The sequence below is a fragment of the Silene latifolia genome, chromosome 2 (assembly GCF_048544455.1).
Source record: "Silene latifolia isolate original U9 population chromosome 2, ASM4854445v1, whole genome shotgun sequence".
NCBI lineage: Eukaryota > Viridiplantae > Streptophyta > Magnoliopsida > Caryophyllales > Caryophyllaceae > Silene > Silene latifolia.
In genome coordinates this window covers 37905201-37921278 of record NC_133527.1, presented here as the reverse complement: position 1 = coordinate 37921278, position 16078 = coordinate 37905201, and the positions used below count along the sequence as shown (strand labels likewise).

At 47.3% G+C, this 16078-nt stretch overlaps 1 non-coding gene across 1 annotated transcript; it reads left to right on the top strand.

Moving 5' to 3' along the window:
- Nucleotides 1–15465: 15465 nt before the first annotated feature.
- LOC141644741 (small nucleolar RNA R71) lies at nt 15466–15572 on the top strand. Its single transcript, XR_012544350.1, has one exon. It is a non-coding gene; the product is annotated as a small nucleolar RNA R71 (small nucleolar RNA).
- Nucleotides 15573–16078: the final 506 nt, after the last annotated feature.

Here is a 16078-nt window from a genome sequence, read left to right as displayed (position 1 = left end):
AGGATTAAGTCTTGTCTTGTTAGTTATGTCCGCTTTGCATGTGTCATTTACCATGAGAAATTTATCTTGGTTTGTGAGTATGTCATGTGAGTCACCTTTGAGCCTCTTGCCAATTTTAGACTCGGAATGTTATCTTTTTGCATTGGAAAAGGTTATCCCAAGGATTTGGCATTTGACGTAATATGCTTTAGTCTTGCTTGCCTTAATGCTTGTTGATCCTATTGACCACTAGGGGTGAGATGCAAGTCCCTTAGTATCGATATGGTTGGCGGGTGTCGTCCTTGTTTAACTTTCATAATGAATGTCACTCTCCTTTCTCTTTGTACTCACATGACTTATATATGTTAGTATATGTTTGATATTGTTATTTATGTCACATAATGAGGTTGCATGTTATATTTAAGCTGTGATATTGGGGGTGTTTGGTAAATGGTAGATTGTGAAGTTTTTAGCATATTGAGACCTTTTAGCATGCTTGACCAGTCAATATGTTGTTTTGAGTATTTGGTAAATAGCATATTGAAATAGTAGATTTGGGTGCTGATGGGGCATATTCTGCACCGCTGACCAAGTCAACATGATTGAGCAAGGTCAAAGATATCCACAGCAAGTCAACGACTTGGACAATCTAGCCGATGCAGCCCATCGGCCCGTCAGCCTGGGTCTCGGCATGGTAACCTGCCCGGTAGGGACACATATCCGCGTACTCATATCCAAGACCCCTCGGCGGCGAGTCAACAGGATCCGCCGGCCAGCCATAGGCCCCTCGGCCGAGGGGTAGATCAGTCTTTCCACCTGCTAGCCACTTGGCCACTTGGCCACTACGTGACAAAAGGTGAAAGCCTATAAATACTCCTCAACCTTCATTGAGGAAAGGAGCCAACGAATACACAGCAAAACCTAAATACACTATTCATCTGGTAATATCTTCCTTATCTCTCTACAATACACATTCAGCCAAGTAACAACTTATCTCTTAAGTTTACTGACTTGAGCGTCGGAGTGAGTACGCTTGGCACAAAGCCAAGCCCTCAGTTCGTTCATTGTTGCAGGAGAGGCCGCGAGGAACGATTAAAACCAAAGGAGAATTCAACTCAAGACATCATTCAACAAGCCAAGGGTGGTAACTATACTTGCTCTGGAATTACACCCGGAACAATTGGCGCCGTCTGTGGGGAGAGACACTAGAAGCTAGTCACATTCATTCCCAAACAAAAAAAAAAAAACAACAAAAACCCACCCAAAAAGCTAAGAAGATGTCAAAACAACAAGACGCGGTCGTGACCGACGAAACCCCATTCCACCAGGATGACACCTTCAACAATTCTGGAGTCGTGCAGCCCTCCACCGCGGGGGTAATCCAACCGGAGTTCGGCATGCCAATAACGCCGGACACGCCGTCGCTACCCGAACCAACCAGTCACCATCATGGGACATGTGGTTGACATAGCGAAACCGAAAATGGTCCTGGACCTAATTAGTAACACGCCCGCTCACACCGTCACGCCCGACAAGAGCGGCGGAAAACGCCCGAGACCGGGGCCCAAACGTAGCTCCGAGAAATTTGAACGGAGCTCGGGAGAAGCGACCCGGCCAAGTCGTCGGGAGCCCAAAGTGGGCGTGGAAGACCTAAGTCCTTCCCGCACTCATGGGAGGACAGCGTCCCGCAACACGAACGAGGCTTACCCCGGAGGAACCGGAGGAGTCCGACTCGGCGAGTTGGAGAAGAAGTCCGAGTCGGAGAAGAGGTCATTCCCGCTACGAGGAGAGGAGCCGGATTAGGAATGCGAGGAGCCGATCGCCGCGCGTCGTTCGATACGCGGTCGACAGACCCCTCAACGCCTACGTCCAAGACGTCCAGGTGCCAACTAAGCTCAAGTTGCCACCTCTATCATACAAGGGAGACAAGGTGATCCACCGACCACGCCGAGGCTTTCGAGTCTTACATGTCGGTATGGGAACACCCGATGGTCAGTGCCGAGTCTTCCCGACAACTTTGCATGGGATGGCTCAAAGTTGGTACAAGGGGCTCCCCGACGGCTCGGTATACTATTACGCCGACCTAAGAGACGCCTTTCTAGCCCAAGACTTCTTCAACAAGAGAAGGGCCGTGGAGACATCGGACCTCCTAACTATCAAACAGGAGGGGGGCGAGTCTCTACGAAGTTATGTGAAGAGGTTCGACGGAAAGGTCCAGCAGATTCGAGAAATTAATCCCGAATTGGCGGCCTTCGCGTTGATGAAGGGCCTCCCAAGGGGAGACTTAAAAAATGAGCTCATCAAGTGCGGAGGACTGAACTTGGACGCCGCCAGAAAGATGGCCGACCAGGCCATCAAGGTAGAAGACTATCACAAGACATGGGTAGGCCCCAGCGAGACAGAACACTCAGAAAGGAAGAGTCACCGGGAGGACAACCCAGATGAGAGACGCCGTGACAACAACGGGTCACGGTCCGATGAAAGACGCCGTGAGAATAATAGGTCACGGTCGGACAAAACTGCCAGGAAACAGAACTCGGCGGATGCCGGGGGGAGCTCGGGAACGTACTACAAAAAACGGTACGATGATCACACCCCCCTAGTCGTGTCGGCCGCCGAGGTCTTCGCGCTGAGCAAGAACGAGGGCCAGAAGTGGGAAAGACCCCCTAGGCCGAGGAGTGACGGTGACACGAGCCAGTACTGTGAGTACCACGGCCACACCGGACACTTAACCAACGACTGCCGACATCTGAAGAATGCCATTGAAGAACTGATCCGTAAGGGGAGCCTCGGCAAATACGTTGCCGGGGGCCAAAAACCAGATGCCGGCGGGTCGAAGAGCAAGCCCATCTTTGAACGGGTAGGAGTAATCCACGTGGTTATCGGAGGCAACGGGAACGATGGGTCCGCTCATGGGCACAAACGGCACCTGAATGAACCATATCAGGCCATCAACTTTGTGCCCAATACAGCCACCCCCGCTCCCAACATCCCCGATATGACCATCGGGCAGGAGGACTACGAGGGAGTCATCGCTCCTCACAGCGACGCACTTACAGTCCACCTGGACATAGCCAACCATTTGGTGAAGAGGTGCCTGATTGACACAGGCGCCTACACAAACATTATGTACAGAGAATGCTTTCTCGGCCTCGGTGCGAGAGTCGAAGATTTGAGCCCCGCACCAACCCGCTATACAGACTTTTACGGGGTCGGCCTGGTACCCACAGGGTCGGTCCGACTAGCCGTGAGGTTCGGCGAGGGAACTGCAGCCAGGAATGTTATGTCTGAGTTTATAGTTATCGACGGCACATCTGCCCACAACGTGCTCATAGGCCGGGTCACTTTGAGTGAAACCGACGCCGTAATTTCCATCCGGGCCTTGACATTGATGTACATCTCGGACCGGGGGGAAGCACATAAGCTCGTCTCGAAGAACGAGAAGGATCCCGGCGTATGGGAGATACACACCAACGGCCCCTCCAAGACGGATAGCTCGAAAGCTAGCATCGTTATTTTTAGCCCAAACGGAGACGTGTTCGAGCACGCCTTGGAGCTTACCTCCTTGACCTCAAACAACGAATCCAAATACGAGGCAGTAATAACCGGAGTCAGGCTAGCCAGAACCGCCGGGGCGGAGCATGTCGTGGTGAAAACAGATTCGCTCTTATTGACCGATCAGATCAAAGGAGAGCACAAGGCTCGGGACCGTAGGACGACAAGGTATCTAGAGAGGGTGAGAGCCGTCGCCTCAAAATTAAAATCCTTCCAGATACAACACACTCCCAGGGCCGACAACGACCGAACCATCAGCATGGTCGAAGGAGCAGAGACTGAGGAGGTGGAGATTGACCCAGGCCGCACCGTAACCGTCGGTGTCAACCTGGAACCAAAATTCAGAGCCGAACTCCTGCACCTGCTAAGAAAAAATAAAGACGTCTTCGCCTACTCAGCGGCCGAGATGCCAGGCGTGAGCCGGGAGGTAATTATTCATAAGCTAAACGTACTCCCCAACGCTCGCCCTGTCAAGCAACGGATGAGAAACTCCTCAGTCGAGAAAGATGAGGCCATCAAAGCCGAGGTAGATAAACTACTTACAGCGGGCTTTATTATGCCTTGCACCTACCCTGAGTGGTTAGCCAATGTTGTGATGGTAAAGAAATCATCGGGGGCATGGAGAATGTGTGTAGACTTTACCCAACTTAACAAAGCATGCCCGAAAGATTGTTACCCTTTGCCTCGAATCGATAGCTTGATCGACGCCACGGCAGGATACACCATGCTGAGCCTGCTAGACGCCTTCTCGGGGTATCACCAGGTATTCATGGTTGAGGAAGACATGCCTAAATGCGCATTCATCACCGCTAACGGCACATACATGTACAAAATGATGCCGTTTGGTTTGAAAAACGCCGGCGCCACGTATACAAGACTGGTGGACAAGGTATTCCAAAATCAGAAAGGACGAAACATTGAAGCTTACGTCGACGATGCTATTGTGAAAAGCAAGTCTGACAGCGAGCACCTGTCCGATTTACACGAAACATTTTGTTCACTAAGGAAATACAAGATGAAGCTCAACCCAATGAAATGCAACTTCGGTGTCCGGCGGGTAAATTCCTCGGTGTACTTGTCGGTGCCGGAGGCATCGATGCAAATCCGGACAAGATCCAAGCAATCCTAGACCTGCCGGAACCAAGGAATCGAAAAGAGGTTATGATGCTTGACCAGGAGAATGGCGGCTCTCGCCCATTTCATCTCTCGGTCGGTAAACAAGAGCACCCCATTCTTCAAGGTATTGAAAGGGAATAAAGACTTCACCGGGGGGAGGAACGAGCACGGCTTTCAAGCAACCGAAAGCTCATCTTCGGACTCTCCCAACTCTGTCCCGGCCGATCTTTGGGGAGACGCTATACCTATACATAGCAGATTACCTCGGCCACGGTCGGCGTGATCATCGAGAAGAGGGACAAACAAAGAACACCCAATCTACTTTGTCAACCATACGCTGTTGCCCGCCGAGAGAAATTACCCACTAATTGAGAAAGCGAGCCTTCGCCGTCGTCGTTGCCACAAGGAAGTTAAAACCCTACTTCGACGCACACCCCGTGACGGTCCTAACCGATCGACCACTTGAGAAAGCTTTGGAAAGATTCGAACAATCCGGCGAGCTCATCAAATGGGCGGTGGAACTCTCTGGTTTCGGCATTCAGTACAAACCAAGGCCTTCGATAAAGGGGCAAGCACTTGCAGATTTCCTGGCCGAATGCACATATCAAGAAGAGCCAAACCCAGGCATATGGGAGGTTTACACCGACGGCTCCTCCACGACGAACGGCTCGGGAGCGGCATCCTTATCATCAGCCCAAACGGAGACGAGTTTGAGTACGCCTTGAAATTCACTTTCTCGGCCTCGAACAACGAATCCGAATACGAGGATGATAACCGGAGTCGAGCTAGCTAGGGCGCGGAGCGGAACACATTGTGTTGAAGACGGACTCACTGTTGGTTACTAACCAAATCAGAGGGGAGTTTGAGGCTCGGGACGACGGAATGGTAAGGTACCTAGAGAGGGTAAAATCCGACATAGCGAAATTGAAATCTTTCCAAATCCAATGCGTTCCCGGATCCGAGAACAACCGGCCGACGCTCTCTCCAAACTTGCCACTCAACCGTCAAGAATGTCACCAACCGTCTTTGGTAGATATCGGGAATGCGAAGAGCATCACAGAGACTGTCGGCATGGTAGGCAACATAGAGGCCGAGACAACGTGGATGACCCCGATCATGAAATACAAACTCACAGGTGAATTGCCAGAGGGCCGCAATCCCTCGGCCAAAATAAAAAGGATCGCCACCAGGTACTTGGTGTTCGAAGGGGAACCGTACGAAGATCCGTAATAAGACCACTCTTGAAGTGTGTCGGTCCAGTAAACGAGAATCGATCTCGACGAGATTCACGAAGGCATCTGTGGACACCACATGGGGGCAAGAACACTAGCCCACAAAGCTCTCCGAGCCGGCTACTTCAGCCCACCATGCTTCAAGATTCCAGAACAAAGACCAAGAAATGCACAAACTGTCAGATGCATGCCCCGGTAATACACGCTCCCTCCAGGGACCTACAACCGGTGCTTAGTCCCCTTCCTTTCGCACAGTGGGGGATGGACATGCTAGGACCCTTCCCCACAGCCTCCGGAGGAAGGAAGTTCTTAATCGTCGCCGTTGATTACTTCACCAAATGGGTAGAAGCTGTAGCAGTACCAGCGAAGACCACAGCGGCTGTCAGAAAGGTAATTTGGGAAAATGTGATAACTCGCTTCGGGTTGCCCCAAGTTATGGTATTCGACCACGGCCGAGAATTTTGGAGCGACCTGATAATGAACTGGTTAGAAGAGCTTGGCATCAAGTTTGCGTACTCCTCCGTCTGCCACCCACGAGCAACGGGCGGGCGGAAGCGACCCAACAAAACAATCCTCAACGGTTTGAAGAAAACGATTGAAGACCTTAAGGAAGGTGGGCGACGAATTACCGGCGTCCTATGGTCCCTTCGGACCACGGAGAAAGAAGCAACGGGGTACACCCCTTCCACCTGGTCTACGGTTCGGCGTCCTACCAATTGAAGCAACGGTGCCGACATTCAGAACGGCTACCTTTAACCCAGGTGAAAACGAGGAGGGCCTGAAAGCCTCCCTAGACCTGGTCGAAGAAAGCCGAGATACAGCACGTCTCAACTTGGCAGTATATCAAAACCGGATGAGAAGAGCCTACAACCGAAGGGTCCACAAACGGGACTTAAAAATAGGAGACCTAGTCCTAAGGAAGTCAGCTGCCACCAACAAAGGAAACATTCACGGTAAGCTGACGGCCAACTGGGAGGGTCCCTACAAAGTGGTTGAAGAGATGAGGCCGGGTACATACCGGCTGACGGACATGGAGGGTGTGCCTTTGATGAGCCATTGGAATACCGACAACTTAAGAAAGTACTTTGTATAGCGGCGGAGGTGTCCAAGCCCATTGTGGACACCCCAACGCGTAATCATAACAAATGAAGAATCACCCAAAATTTTCCATCAAAGTACTTGTCCCCTCCATAAAGTTGCCACCGGTCAGTCACCCAAAGAAGAAACGTACACTCAGTGCAGTTGAGACGCAAATCTGGCGGTCAATATGCCTACAGTTACGAATGCTATCGAGCCATAACCCCGATTACCTCGGCCCTAGCCGAGAGCGACGGGGACACAATGACCGATACGCGCTATCGAGCCGTAACCCGATTACCTCGGCCAAAGCCGAGAGCGACGGGGACACAACGACCGATCGCTAGAAGAAACGTATACTCGGTGCGGTTGAGAGACGCAACTGGCGGTCAATATGCCTACGATTCTGAATGCTATCGAGCCATAACCCCGATTACCTCGGCCCTAGCTGAGAGCGACGGGGACACAATGACCGATACGCGCTATCGAGCCGTAACCTCGATTACCTCGGCCCTAGCCGAGAGCGACGGGGACACAACGACCGATATGCTAGCAGGAACATAGACTCGGTGCAGCCGAGACGCAAATCGAGCAATACCCTAAAGACGTTAGACACAGTTGAGATACGCATCCAAATTACCCCGGTCATGCCGACGGTAAAAACGGAGGCGCTCAATTAATAACGCAAAAAGGTAAGCAAAGGTTCGTGATCAAAGTCCCAGCCAAGCCAAGGACCAAAGAGATAAAACTTTATTGAAAATGACCGCAAAGAGAGTACGGGACGACGGTAGTCCCCTTGGGGATAGCCTAAACTCTACCTACCAAAGCTTTACAAAAGCTACGAAACAAAAAAACAAAAGGTTACGGACTTGGGATTTGAAGCGCCAAAAGATGGCGGGAGAGGAGGCTCAATAATTGGCCCCGAACAGCTAAAGCTATCCGAGACGCCGGTGAGTCCGTGACGACCGCCCGTCTCCCTATGCCTGTTGCTTCCCTCCATCGCCAGTGCGGCATCTTCGGTGGCCGGCTCAGAAGAGGGCTCGACATTTTCAAGTACCTTTAGCCCGTCACCCTCCTTCACCTCTGCATCGCAGGCCGCCTTCGCCTCAGCTATCTGAGCCGCCTTCGCCGCCTCCGCATCCGCTGCTTCCGCAGCATCGGCCATCTCATCCGTGGGCGGTCAAATTTATCCCACGGGAAGGTGCCGTCGGGGAGAAGTTTCTTAATTGCCTCCCTGGTCGCCTCCTCGGCCCCGGTCCGGGGCACACATTTTAGGGAGGAGATCATCTTGCAGCATTTCAATATCCTTCTCCTTTTGGGCAACGACAGCCTGCGCGTCCCTGAGCGCCTCCGCCTGGTTGTCGAACTGATCTTTCCACTGATCCCTCTTGGCAACCACGGCGTCATAAGCATCCCTATACCTGTTCCGCTCTTCCATCATCTTGGCGGTGGCGGCATCAGCTTCCTCAACTTTGGCCCTCTCGGCCCCTAGCAGCTTCTCAACTTCCTCCACGCGCTTCGTGGCAGAAGAGAGATCCAGTTTAGCCTTCGCGGCTTCCCCCTTTGCGGCAGAGAGATCCAGTTTAAGCTTTGCGAGCAGTGGCGCAGCTTGGGCCATAGTTTTCTCCTGCTCCGTGATGTAGGAGCCGGCATGTTGGGTCCACCTCCCCAGCCTCTTATACAGTTTCGCACCCTCCGCCACAAGCTCGGAGGCAGAAATCTTCTGAGCCGAGGAGTCAACGATGACATTTCTGTCACTAGCCTTCTCAGGCTGCTTCCCTGATTGCCGTTCAGCAAGAACGGCGGTCGCCGAGGGAGGATCTACAAAAAATTTACACAGAGCATCCATATCACCTTGCATTGACACATCAGAAAGCCGGTCATCAGGGATGTCCAACGAACCGGCTAAATCCGAACCGCAAGTTAGATCCGTACCAGTTTGGACCCTCTTAGTTGGAGGGCCGGTAGGCTTCTCCCGGAACGGTGGAAGCGGTGGTGGCTCCTTTCTCTTCTTTGGGGAAGAAGGACCCTTAGCAACGGTCACCACCTTGTCAGTGATGTCGATAATCTCCACATGATCCTTCTGCACCACCGGGGTCGAGGAGGGAGTGGACACCGATGCCGTCGCCAGCCTGGGCGCTCCTTTCTTTGTCCTCTTCGGCACGCCTCCGAGAACCCGTACTTGGGCCGCCGACAGATCCAACGACTTCAGCTGCTTCTCCATAAGGTCGTTAGGAGCCGGTCTACGATCACTTTTTTCAGCCGTAGGATGCTGCTGAACGACCTTCCCGTCCTTATCAAGGCCTATCCTCTTTAAGGTACTCTCGGACGATTACGCCAAACCGGTCTCAAAAGAAATCAAACAAAGAATTACATGAAAGAAATGAAACATAGCTCTAAAAACAGGAACATAACGAGCTAAGATGGGCCTCACACCGACCCCACTCACCCTGGCTGAGGGCCGGTATGAGGCCGACGTGGCCAAGCAGCTCATCCTGAAGAATAATCTGAGTCGGGGGCAGCCATCCCTTCTCAGCGTCAAACAGCTGCATCGCCCGCTTCTCATCCTCAGTAAGAAGGACCATCGAAGCATCCATCTTAGCCTTACCCCGGGAGATACATTTATCGTACTCTTCCCGGCTCTCACACCGAAAGTGAACAGGGCTCTGGAAAGACCGAGGCAAAGGGTAATCCTCCGGCACTTGGACATACACCCACCGTCGTTGCCAGTCTTTGCAAGAAGTAAGCTTGTTCACGGAGACATAGCCTGGCTCCGTCTGTACGCTGTACCACCCCACTTTACCGGAAATTGACGGCCGAAGACTGTGAAGTCGGCGGAATAAGTTGACTGTCGGGATCTCCCCCCTAAAGAGACAAAGCCACACAAAGCCAACTATCGTCCTCATGGCCAGCGGATGTAGTTGGGCCACTGATAGGCTTATCGCGTACCTATGCAAAGATAAATTCCCTAAACAACAAGTTAATGTAGCAATAGGGGTCGAACACAAGGAAACGGGAATTACTTCGTGAATTGCTATGGGTAGATTTTTATCAAGGTCGATTACGATTTGGTTTGGTTTGGTTGTTTGATGAATGATAATAATAATGATGTAAAATTATATAATAAAAGAGAGTCTAAGGGGTTCGGGTCACACATGCAAAGATAAACATATGATCATGATAAACTTGGTACTAACAACATTGTCAATTGCTTAGGCTTAAAGATACCCATCTTACGATATTAGCATCAACCATAGACCGGGTCCTAGAGAAACTCTCGTCCATGACTAGGTCGTCCTACTATGCATGCTTAGTCTAATTCAATTCCGTGCCTCTCGACTTATAGAATGAATAAACAAACTTAATCAAATGAATAGGGCCCTAAACAAAGATTAAACATTGAGGCACAAGCATGTGATAGAAGCAATATGAACAATATTATTATTAATCTATTTTATCATGTTACATATTTGATTATTGCATGGCTCCCCTAGCCCTCAGACCAAGAGAATTAGCTACTCATACTAAAATGTAAATTGCAAACTAGATTATAGGAAATGCTAAACATAATTGTATGATTTATATAAACTAATTGATTTAACATGTGGAGGAAATTATGCTAATGAAATGAGATTAATAATAAACTAAATAACAATGTAAAATGCAAAATAGAAGTAGAAATACCTTAATAGAAATAACTTGTGTGGAAGAAACAAAGTAGAACAAAATGCTTGAAATGTAATAATAATCAAATGTTTAAGAACTACAAGATTAACTAATTTGTAAACTAATATGAAAACTATTGAGAGATTATATTGCTTAAGGCTATGAAGAACTAAAATGAGACGTGAAGAAGAGATATCCAAAGCCTCGGAATACCTCTCCCATTTATAGGAGAGGAAAGCAAAACGTAAACATTGAATATGTCTATGGCCCCGATCGGGGTTGCATGGCCCCGATCGGGGTCGTGTGTCTCTCGGTTAATTCGCTTAATTCCTCACTTAATTTCTTGAGGAATCCAATGTTTGCGATAAATGCTCCTTAATGCACCCGGTTAATGCTTCATAAATCTTTCATTGAGCATCTAAATGAGCATCCTAAGTTTGTGAGAATCCTAAGCTTTTTCATCTTGACTTGGACTTGATCATTGGGCCTTGACTTTGATTGTTGGCAACATTTGCAATTCTCACTTCAACCCAACAAATCTTCATGCAAACACCCATCCAAACACTCCCATGCTAGTCCAATGTTAGGCCTTGTTTAGCTTAGTGAACTTGGTGTATAAAATGGTAGGAAAAAGCCTCTAAATGCTTAGATTCCTACAAAACCGTAACAAACACAACAATACACCTAGAACACAAGATTAGCTCAAATATATACTAATTAAAGTACGACGAACAATAGAAACCGAGCTAAAATGAGGGGTAAAAGTATGTAAATTATGCACTTATCAAACTCCCCCAAGCTAAACCCTTGCTTGTCCTCGAGCAAGAAACCAAATCCCATCAAATGCAATATCCAAGCAAGCTAAGCATAATGATTTAAAAACCCGAAACAACATGGGCAAGGAATAAAGCAAGACATGGATGAGATTTACATGACGGCGTAGCATGGAAAACTTTGAATGAACCTTTGAGCTCTTGCATGATCTTTTGACTTATGGACTCTCACGGGACACTCAAACTCATTTATATGTGAAAGGACAATTTTTGTGAATAATCACTCAACTATCCTCGACTTATAATAATGTGCCCGCAATCTAATATGGTAATCAATCAAAACTAGTAAGCCAAAACAATCAAATGCAAGCATGATAAAGAAGCCAAATGGGTAGGAAAAAGGCAAATAAACATGGGTAAGAAGGGGGAACAAATGAATTATGGTAATGTGGAGCTAAGTCAAGCTAGCAACTACCAAATTGTAAAAGGTGCTCAATCCCAATTTCAACCCAATTGTGCAAATTCAAACCATGAGAAAACTCTCCATAATGTATGAATAATTCTTGAGAATTTCTCACATCTTCTTCTTCTTCTCTTTTTTTCATTTCAATGCAAACTTCTTTTCTTTCATTTCACTTTCATGCTTTTTCATTTCATTCATTTTTTTTCTTTCTTTCTTTTTTTTCATTTTCCAATTTTTCAATTTTTTTCTCATTTCTCTTTTTTTTTTTGAGCATTAAGACCAAGCTCACATGATTTCCATAACTTTGAAACAAATCCCAATTGAGCACCCAAACAAGACCAAACAAAGCTACTAGCTCAACAAGGTAGGCAAGTTATAATGTAGCTAGGGAAAATTGTTTGTGAAGGGGTCAATAAGGCAATTATATTCATGTGAATGGCTCCAAAATGCTATAACAAGTGAATGCATGCTTACCAAGAGATGACATGAGAACCATACTTGTGCGTTTTGATGTAACACACATTACAAGGAGACCTACACTCACCTAAGAGAGACCGGATATGGATGCGTCGGTCAAAAGAGGCTCTACCTTACCATTTTGTAGCTTGCCACAAGTCAAGATCAAGCCTATTCGGTTCATTCTTCATCTCCCACCTACTATGTCAAGACATCCCCATGTAGCTAATATCCCATCATTAAAGAATAAATCATTAGCAATAAGCCATTATTAGGATAAGCAAAGAGGAAAGTAGGCTACAAGCAAAAATTTCTCTCAAAAATTTTCAAATTTCTACACTACATACAAACTATGTTATATGCAAATGCAATATCTCCCCCCAAGCTAAACATCACATTGTCCTCAATGTGCCAACAATTTAAATTACCCAATCAAACCATAAAAATGGCTCAAAGCACAAAACAGGAAGGACTAGAGGTTTATGTTTAATGGGATGCAAGATCTAAACTAATATGCAAAGCAATTAAAGACTTACTCGACTTGCTAATCTCCCCCAAGCTAGCATGGATTCGGGGGGATGTAGATGCTTCTTTGTGATTAAGGTGAAGAATTATAGAAGAATGGAAGAGAAAGGAAGAGAAGATACCATTGGGTGTGAAAATGATCGAAAGAATTCGATTCTCTTTTTGTTTACCCGTATAAAAAGAAGGCCGGAAAATCACAGAACCACGACCCCGATCGGGGCCACCCAACCCCGATCGGGGTTGACCTCCTCTTTGGATTTTTTGATTTTTCCCGCGTTTGTTTTAATTCCTTCTCGTTTCTCGGAAACCATGTCCCCGAACGGGGTTCTTGCATGGGGAAACGTGCTAGATTCTCTTTCCTTCATTTTCACCTAAAAATCACAAAAAGAAACATCGTCAAGTCGAACTTTTTATTTCTAAACTACGAAAAACAATAAATTGCAGAAAACAAATAAAAACAAATAAAAAGCTTGGGTTGCCTCCCAAGAAGCGCTGGTTTAACGTCCCGCACGACGTAAGAAGCTATTCGATTCAAGTTTTGTCATTGAGCTTGCCACCAACCAAGCTCCATTTCATAGCTCCTTTTGCATTCTTCAACCATTTGAAATTCTTCAAATAAAATTTCCCCTTCTTCTTTTTGGCACTCTTAGCAATAGCGTCCTTAGCATCGTCACCTACAAAGCAAACAACGCCCATATCGTCCTCCAACGGATCCGTTAGTGAGGATCCAAGCATGGTAGAGGCATAAGAAGAGTCCACAGTGCTAAGTAAATAACAAGACTCTTGTAACATTGGGCTTCTAATGGTGTTGTTTTTGCTAAAGGAAACCCGGTCATCACCCACTTCCAACGTCAACCTCCCATTTTTCACATCAATTAACGCACCCGCGGTGCGTAAAAATGGCCTACCCAATATAATTGGGGTTTGTGAGTCCTCGGCCATATCAAGAATGAGGAAGTCAACGGGTATGAAAAACTTGCCAACTTTGACGGGTACGTCTTCTAAGACACCTAGAGGTCGCTTTAAAGAACGGTCCGCCATTTGCAATGTTGTACTCGTGCATTTTAAAGCACCCATGTTAAGTTTTTCACAAAGGGAATAGGGCATGACACTTACACTAGCACCTAGGTCACAAAGGGCCTTATCAATGGTATATTTGCCTATAGTGCAAGGAATAGAATAGCTACCGGGGTCCTTAAGTTTCGGGGGAGACTTGTTTTGTAAGAGTGCACTACACTCTTCGGTGAAAGCAATGGTCTCGACCTCATTGAAGGATCGCTTCTTTGAGAGAATTTCCTTCATAAACTTTGCATAAGAAGGGACTTGGGTAATCAATTCCATAAACGGGATGGTGACTTGCAAATTCTTACAAACCTCCAAAAATTTAGCAAACTTACCTTCCTCCTTGTGCTTTGCTAGAAGATGGGGAAATGGTACTTGAACAACTTCTTTTGGAGGAGCATCCTCCAAATCTTTCACTATCTCTTTCTCAATGGGAACACTCACCTTTGTTGGAACGGCATCACTCTCCTTAGCATTAGGAGAGATTTCTTCAACAATCACCTTGTCATTTTCTTTGGGCATAGAGGACCCAACATCTTTTGCATCAAGCTTGCTCTTCCTCTTTAGCAACAACAATCGATGAGGAAATGGCACACGATCTTTAACAATAGGCTCTTCACTAGCCTTCTTTTTGTCATTTCCCCCAAGCTTAGCCTTGTTGGCAACCACCTCTTCATCCAAAGTCATGGATGGCCCATCATAGCTTGAACCACTTCTCAGGGAAATAGAATTAACGGTTTCATGTGGTTGCTCACCTTGGGGAGGTAGTTGACCATTCTTTCTTTGAGAGCTAGAAGCGGCTAGTTGAGCCACTTGTTGTTCCAACAACTTGACCGCGGCGCTATGAGCTTGATCATTCTTTTGAATTTGAGCCAACAATTCCCTTTGCATTTGGATTATCATTCCCTCGAGCTTACCAACTCCTTGATTGTTTTGTTGGCCATTTTGTGGTGGATTTTGTTGGTAATTGTTTTGTGGGGGCCTTTGTTGATTTTGATAACCCGGTGGAGGGATATACTTTTGTTGTTGAGGAACATAGGCATTTTGTTGTGGTGGGGGTTGAGGGTTAAGCACATTGTTGCTATTATAAGACAAGTTCGGGTGGAATTTTGTGTTCGGGTTATAAGTGTTGGAAAATGTACCCGGTGGATATAAACTTTGTCTTAAGGCTTGAAAAGCATTTACCTCTTCGATAGGGGCTCGGCAATGAGCGGCATAATGACCCGCACCTCCACAACCGTCACACACAATGATTTGGCTTGTTGAAGACACGACATTGAGTTGTTGGATGGAATCTTTAGCATCTCTTTCCGCCAATTGTTGTTGGAGCAAGGCAATTTGAGCTAGCAAAACAGAATTGTTAGAGGATTCTTCTTTACCTTTGGATGGCACAACTCGGGAATTGACATATTGGGCATCATGGATTGCCATGGATTCGATCGTGGCATGAGCAAGATCGGTGTCAATTTGATCAAACCGCCCATTGTTGGCGGAATCAAGAATCCTTCGGGACTCGGCACAACATCCATTGTAGAATGTTATTGCTAGAAACCATTCATCTAGCCCATGATGTGGGCATTGCCTTTGAAGCTCTTTGTACCTCTCCCAAGCCTCATATAAGCTCTCAAGAGCTTGTTGACGGAATCCGGTGATTTGGCTCCTCAAAGTTTGAGTTTTCTCCGGTGGAAAAAACTTTTGATAAAAAGCAAGAGCCAATGTCTCCCAATTGGTGATTCCCAAGGCGGTGCGGTCAAGGCTATTGATCCAAAGCTTGGCCTTGTCCTTCAAAGAGAAAGGGAAAAGTATTTCCCTTATTTGGGCTTGGGTGACACCCGTTTGCCGGATCATGGAGCAATAGTCACAAAAATTTTGCACATGCAAATTGGGATCCTCCAAAGGACTTCCTCCAAATTGCTTCCTCTCCACAAGGCTAATGAAAGCCGGTTTGATCTCGAAATCCGGCGCGGTGATTTGAGTGGTTGTGATTCCGGGAAAGCATGGCGCGGTGGGCTTTGAATGATCGGAAAGTTTCACCATCTTTTTGGTAGTAGATGGTGGTGGTGGTGGATTTGATGAACAAGAAACCTCCTCCTCTTCAAGAACCTCTAGATCGTCTAAGTAAGACTTTCTATCACTTTCAACTTGTATGGGAGAAGTGGCTTCTTTAATTTCCT